Raw genomic sequence first — 7,307 nt, forward strand, 5'->3', positions numbered from 1 at the left:
CGAGTCAGTTCGGCAAACAGAAACCACAAAAATTTAGAGGTTTATCGATTTTTACTTTGAGCTTGGCCTAAAATCGTTGTCTACCTTGCTACGATTGTACAGTTAAGTAGCAAGCTACGATTTTAAAGTTCACAAGTTATTGATCCGCAAAGTTCGAATCTGTCAATAACTCAGCTCAGAGTATGCTTTGCTTTGAGTGTTCTCTTGAGGTGTCTTTCACTTATGTGAAACCCGTGCATATTGCCAAGCACTGATGTTATATCTTTATATTTTAGGCCAAGCTCAAAGTAAAAATAGATGAACCTCTCCATTGTTGTGGTTTCTGTGTAGCCGAACTGACCCGGAAGTACATTGAGCTAAGTGAAAAGTTTTGCGAGATCTGGCAAAACTTTTCTTTTTTTTTCAAACAATTTTTTTTGTTTTTCCATGTCCCCTAGGAGGCTCCGTTATCAGCTAAGTGCTTATCCAAGTCTTTTAGTTTACTGGGTTCATGAAGAGCCTGCTTCTCTTTGATCTCCTTTTGAAAGCTACAGATTTAGCATACAAAATTCATTGTTTCTTAAAAGCTCAAATCTCAGAAATGTGCTTGTAACAACTCTACAGTATAGGCACTATTAAAGCGTGGCGGTCTGTAAGAAGATTAGAGACATTTCTAATCCCTCTGATTTGTTTGGCGGAACCCACTTTAATGTCCCAAAGTAAATTCTAATGACTTTTCTGGTTATTTACACATAAGACAATATGTTGGGAAGTGTCTTTTACTACTGATGGACATTTCTACAAGCGATATTCAAAATATATCTATATATAAGTTTAAAATACTAGTATTTACTTGTATTTTGGGTGTAGACAAATAATTAGCTTGTAGCTTCACGTCATCAGTGTCCAGGATGACATGCATTTCTTTAAGCCGTGCTTGCCGAGAGCTGCTGTTGGAGAAGTATCCATAGATGCTGCCTACCGTCCTCTGGTAGCGCTGGAGGGATGGTATCGCCGCAGCAGCCTGCTGGGCACACAAGTTTAGCTTATGTGCAGCGCAGTGTGTGCCACCGATGGCTGTGTTTTCCCTTTTTAAATGCGCCACGACCCCATTTTCTCTTCCAGTCATAACCGCTGCCCCATCTGTACACATCTGCCAGTTACGTCGTTCGGGTCGATGTTGTAATTTTGCAACTGCTCCTTAATGGTTTGCGTTACGGTAGCAGCGTCACATGCATTAATCTTTGTGTTGCACAAGTAGTGGGTTTCTAAGTCACCGTCATTTATTAGGTTAACATACAGTATGTGCAAAGAAGCTTTTCCACCGAAATGTCCGTGGACTCGTCAGTCACGAACGAGCCCCTTGAATGTCGAGTTATTTAACTTTGCAATTAAATCCTCCTTTAGCACATTGTTTATGGCGCACTGCATGTCCAGCACTATGTTGTTGTGAGTATACTGGACGTTCTCTGAAACGCGTAGTTCTGCCAAGGTTTCACATCCCTGCAGAATGCACAGTTCATTCAAGCTTTTGCATTTGTGTGTCGGCAACAGTTCTTTTTGTGGTGTCTAGACATTTATGTTAAGTTAATTTATTTAGTTCAGTCCTTTTGTCTTTTGCTTTGTCTTGTGAATTCCTGTTTTATTTTGTAGTAACCTTTCCTCTCGTTTCAGAGCCATTCCTGCCCTTGTGTGTTTTTCCCTCCAGTGTGATTGTCAGCCCCTCCCTTAATTGTTCCCACCTGTGTCCCCTTACCTAGTGTGTGTATATAGTCTGCGTCTCCCTTTGTCCTCTGCCAGTTCGTCTTGTCTCGTCAAGCCTGCCAGTCATTGCTTGACCTTGTTGAGTATGTTTTTTGATGGATTCTTTTTGTTTCATTTTTGATGGTCCATGTAGATGTTTTTGTTTGGAGTTTTGGATCTTATAATTTCTCAGTTTTTCCTCCTAGTGAGCGGTTTGTGTTTTTGCCTTTATTAAATACCTTGTACCTGTTTCTGGTGTCGTGCGTTTGGGTCCTGAGCCTTGTGACATTCTTAACACTTTTGCCAGGTAATACACGTTCCTCATGGCCACAATTACCGCCTTTGATCTGGCACAGACCATTCGATTAACGGCAACTTTAACGCTGTTTCTTCGTAAATGCTGTGCCTCCAGCACTGCTTTGTGATCCACCCCCTTTATGTGCATCTCTATAGTCTTCACCCTAAAGTTTGACGTCCCCGTGGTGAACACGTTGTGCTTTTTTTCCCTTACACATAGTGTGCAATACATTTTATGACTTTGTTTGTTATAGCACAACCACGGGAACTTCATTTTCCAGGTTCCGACAAACTTATTTTTGTTGTGGCTGACCGGTTTCTCTTCGTGGCTTACGTTACATTACATTGCATTTAGCTGACGCTTTTATCCAAAGCGACTTACAATAAGTGCGTTCGTCCAACAAAATACAACTTGAAGAAAACAGAATCATATAAGTACATCAGGTTTCATAGAGCAAAAACATTTCAAGTGCTACTCAACTGGCTTTAGAAAAGCCAGTCCTTTATTAGTATAAAAGTGCTTCGTTAATAGTTCTATCGCTCGAAGTGGAGTCGAAAGAGATGAGTTTTCAGTTTGCGCCGGAAGATGTGCAAGCTATCTGCCGTCCTGATGTCAATGGGGAGCTCATTCCACCATCCTGGAGCCAGGACAGCAAACCCACGTGTTTTCGCCGTTGGGAACTTGGGTCCCCCTCGCAGCGAGGGCGCAGCGAGTCGTTTGGCTGATGCAGAGCGTAGTGCACGGGTGTAGAAGTGACATTGTCGGATGGCATAGGCTCTGGATGGGGTGGGAGGCTAGATGACGACAACTCCGGCTCCGGGGCACCTGCACGGGCGGGGGATGCTGGCGGAGAATAGGATGGCGGCAACTCAGGCTCGGGCTGAGAGCCAACGGCAAGGCTCGCTGGCAGTACACTTTTTTCCGTCACAGGAACCAGCTTTGCTGGCGGCGAAAAAAATCTCACCAGCCTCCTTTGCCCCTCCAACAGAGGGATGTAATTTTCCTTTTTGTCATTTAAATGATAAAAATTGTCGATCTTCTCTCGGATAAATCTTTTTTTTTTTAACGGGCTCGAGTTGAGGGCGTTCCGAGCTGAAAAAGGGCGTCCAATGACGGCAAGACGGCCCCCTGGCGGAAACACTGCTCCGAACATGACGCTTCGATGCTAGCACCGTTAGAACAGCTAGCCAGCAGAGCCGACCAGAAAGTTCAGTAATTGTCCACAGAAAACAATAATCCAAGAGCAGATAAAACACACTCCGATACCGCTGCCACCAATGTAACATCCGAGGTGTTAAGGCTTCAAAGATACTTCTGTGTAACAAGGAACTTTAGTACTTTTTGGAGCGTCACAGACAGCGCCTCTGTTTATTATTGTAGTCACACCACACTCTCTTTCACAACTTCAGGATAGACTGTGCATGCTCAAAACACATGACCTCTCAACCCAATACTTACAATAACATGATTTCTGAGTTATTGGCATGAAGTCCGACAATTTTCCGACACTTACACTACACAGGGCATATTATCTCTGCTGCTATTATACTGTGAGCACTATCTGTTCCTACAGTGGTGACCCTGTCCACAATCTCACACTCCTGTACAACTTCGAGAACCTAGAGCATGATTCAGCAAATTGCCTTTCTTCCGTTTTCTGCACACCTAAAGAACGGGTGCAGAACATTTGTCATTGATTAGTTCTGCCGTTAAACCAAAGTACTGAGGGTTCTTACTGATGTCCAGTGGTTTCCAGCCAGTTGCTTCCTTTGCCTTTTCACTGCTGTCCAATTCATGCTAAACAAATCTGCGCTAGAATTACTTTAAGGAAGTTAGGGTCAACCATTGTCATGTGATTAATCTGCATTTATTTATTTTTCCATATTAATCACATTAACGTTGACAGCCCTGAATAAAAGCAATTCAACTGCAAATTGTACACCTAATATATCCTCCACCCAATCACATAAGTTTGTTTCCGGTTTCTCGCCTCTTTCCCTCAAGTGAACAATAGAGACAGCTAGTTTTTGTATTGCCGGTGGTCTTGCTGAAAAACACAGAGCTTCTGGAATAATTTAGTGCCATGAGCGGAGGTACAGTATGCAGTCTCTTATGCTGTGTTTACTGCCATGTTTCACTGGATTCCCAAGAGATCAATCTCTCGCTGTGTCAATCGAACAAGCAGAAAGATGATACCGTCTTCCATGAATTTTGTTTTTTGGATGAAGTTTGTGTTTCTGTAGGTGGTTGGTGCACAGGCTAACTACTCTGTTTGTCCTTTTCTGTAGTCATGGGAATTATGGCTCTTTGAAGGGATCTTATGGCTCCGTTCCTTTGCGAGAGCCGTTCAAAAGAGCCGTTTTTTTTAAGGTGGCGGGGTTAATAGGTTTATCTTCAAAATATACCCTTTATAATTCAATCAAATGTAGCCCTGTTTTGATTAATGATTTATATGTGTACACATATATCACTTACATTATTCAATACATCCTTTGTAATGAAGTATTCAAAAGTAAAAATTACATTTTTAATATAAATGATTTGCTGTGGCCAATTGTTTTCATTGCATTTACAGACCCTTGTAACGATCAAAAACTCCTAAAAATAATCATAAATTAAAACTGTGGTCGCACTTGTGCGCGCAGTGATGAGCGGGCCCTCGCGTCCGTGCGCCTGTCGAGGAGGGCAGCCGGTCATCCCGGCATCAAGCAGACGCGCGCGAGTCCTGGGAAATGATCCATTTCTCATTTCTATAATTTTCGCGTCCCAGACTCCCAGGTCCTCCGGCAGCGACCCGGAAACGGATGTCGGCGCGCCGTCTCGAAGGAAAACAAATTTCTCTAAAGGCTCGTCGAGGATCGATTATCGAGGAGGCTGTCTGGAGGAGCCGTAACCGAGGATACACTGATTTAGAGGAGAGAGGAGAGAGGAGAGAGGAGTCTCTCTGGAGGAGCTATCACCGAGGGTACACTGAAATATTCTCTGAGACGATTTCAGCCAACAGTGATGTTTAAAAGAGGTGTGACGCATGGCTGGACTTCTGTCAACGAAGCACAGCTCTGCAAACTGTTCCCGTTGTGATTATAAGTTATTTGAGATGATCAAATGTGCATCAGACTTTCTGCCCTTTACCGTTTGTTTACTCACTAATCACATGTCCCCTGGATGTTAGGCTATTTTTTTTTCACTACAACTGCTTTCATTGTGATGCGATGTTTACAGTAAGAAAAGCTGCTGAGGTCAGTGCAGAAAGCAGAACAGTGTGTATAATATATATCGCTCAATAATAAATGTAACAGGCCTACATTTCACACTTTATTTGTAGGCTTTAGGAGATATCTACAAATAAACAGTAGGGTTAGGGTTAGGGAGTGTATAGGTGTCTGTTGTAAAGAATATGCCGCCAGCAAAGGGCGTTGTTGGACTAACAGTAGGTGTGTGTGTTTGTGTGTGTGTGTGAGAGTTGATGTGCCAGGCAGACAGGCAGGTCTCAGTAGCTTATCTGACATATAATTGGTCAAACATGGTACATTCTCCGTTAGCCTACGAGCTCCCCGTTTGAGCGAATAACTATTCCTTCTCAATGTAGCATGACATTGGATATGCGCTGAAGTTGTCCTGGATTGTAATTTTTCCGATCATTCCCCTAGGAGGAGTTCGCAAGAATGTGCTGAAAATGCATGAAAAACGCACATTTTTCTAAATGGCCGACTTTGTCGGGGGCGGGGCTAATAAAAGCCAATTTGAAATATGTGTGCAATCATAATAGCAATATGTATACAGAGTTTCGTGAATATCGGAATAAGTATATTCGAGTAGTTTGGAGTAATTTGCGACATGTAAATCGTCAAAAATGGTGTATTCGCTATTAGCTTACGACTTCCACGATTGAGCTATCAAAAATGTTCTTCTCAATTTAGCATCATATTGGATAGGGGCTGAACGTGTCCTGGATTGGAATTTTTCCGATCATTCCTCTAGGAGGAGTTCGCAAGAATGTGCTTAAAATGCATGAAAAACGCAATTTTTTCAAAATGGCCGACTTTCTGGTGGGCGGGGCTAATGGAATGCAATCTGAAATATGTGTGCAATTATAATAGCAATATGTATACAGCGTTTCGTGAATCTCGGAAAAACTATACGCGAGTAGTTTGGAGTAGTTTGTAGTAATTTGTGACATGTAAATCGTCAAAAATGGAACATTCTCCGTTCGCTTACGAGCTCATCGTTTGAGCGATCAATTATTCCTTCGCAATTTAGCATCACATTGGAAATGGGCTGAACTTGTCCTGGATTGGAATTTTTCCAATCATTCCCCTAGGAGGAGTCCGCAGAAATGTGCTTAAAATGGCTGAAAAACGCAAATGTTTCAAAATGGCCGACTTTCTGGGGGGCGGGGCTAATGGAAGGCAATGTGAAATATGTGTGCAATCATAATAGCAATATGTATACAGCGTTTCATGAATATCGGAATAACTATATCCGAGTAGTTTGGAGTAATTTGCGACATGTAAATCGTCAAAAATGGTGTATTCGCTGTTAGCTTACGACCTCCACGATTGAGCTATCAAAAATGTTCTTCTCAATTTAGCATCATATTGGATAAGGGCTGAACGTGTCCTGGATTGGAATTCTTCCGATCATTCCCCTAGGAGGAGTTTGCAAGAATGTGCTTAAAATGCATGAAAAACGCACATGTTTCAAAATGGCCGACTTCTTGGGGGGCGGGGCTAATGGAATGTATGTACAAATATGTCCGCAATTCCATGAGGAATGTCTGTGCCAACATTCGTGAAGTTCTGAGAAACTATATGTGACTACCATAAAATAGGGGGCGCTAGTGAGCAGTATTTTTGAAAAATTACGTTTTTTTTTACATTCTCGAAAAAGTCGTGGACTCTGACGTGTGTCCCAAGTTTTGCGTCCGAAGCTCATTTTATGCTATCGCAATTTAAACAAAATGTATAGGCCACGCCCACATTCTGCATTTGTTGCGACACTTTAAATCTGAGTTCGTAGTCGCCCCGAGAGTATGTGTAAAAAAAAAAAGAAAAGATTAGTCCATCCGCTCTTGAGTTATAAATTGGTGGTGTTTTTGGCGCACCCTATAGTCCAAAATGAAAATGCTTTGGTGTGCCTATTCCCCAAGACAGACTGAACCTATTTACCAAAATCTGTGATGTTTGGATACATTGTTGATGAGTTATGAGCAGTTCTTTCTAAGCCCCGCCTTTTTGCAAGTACGTTTTAATTCATGGCGGAAATACTTATCTTTTGAACATGCTCA

The sequence above is a fragment of the Gymnodraco acuticeps genome, unplaced genomic scaffold (assembly GCF_902827175.1).
Source record: "Gymnodraco acuticeps unplaced genomic scaffold, fGymAcu1.1, whole genome shotgun sequence".
Lineage (NCBI taxonomy): Eukaryota > Metazoa > Chordata > Actinopteri > Perciformes > Bathydraconidae > Gymnodraco > Gymnodraco acuticeps.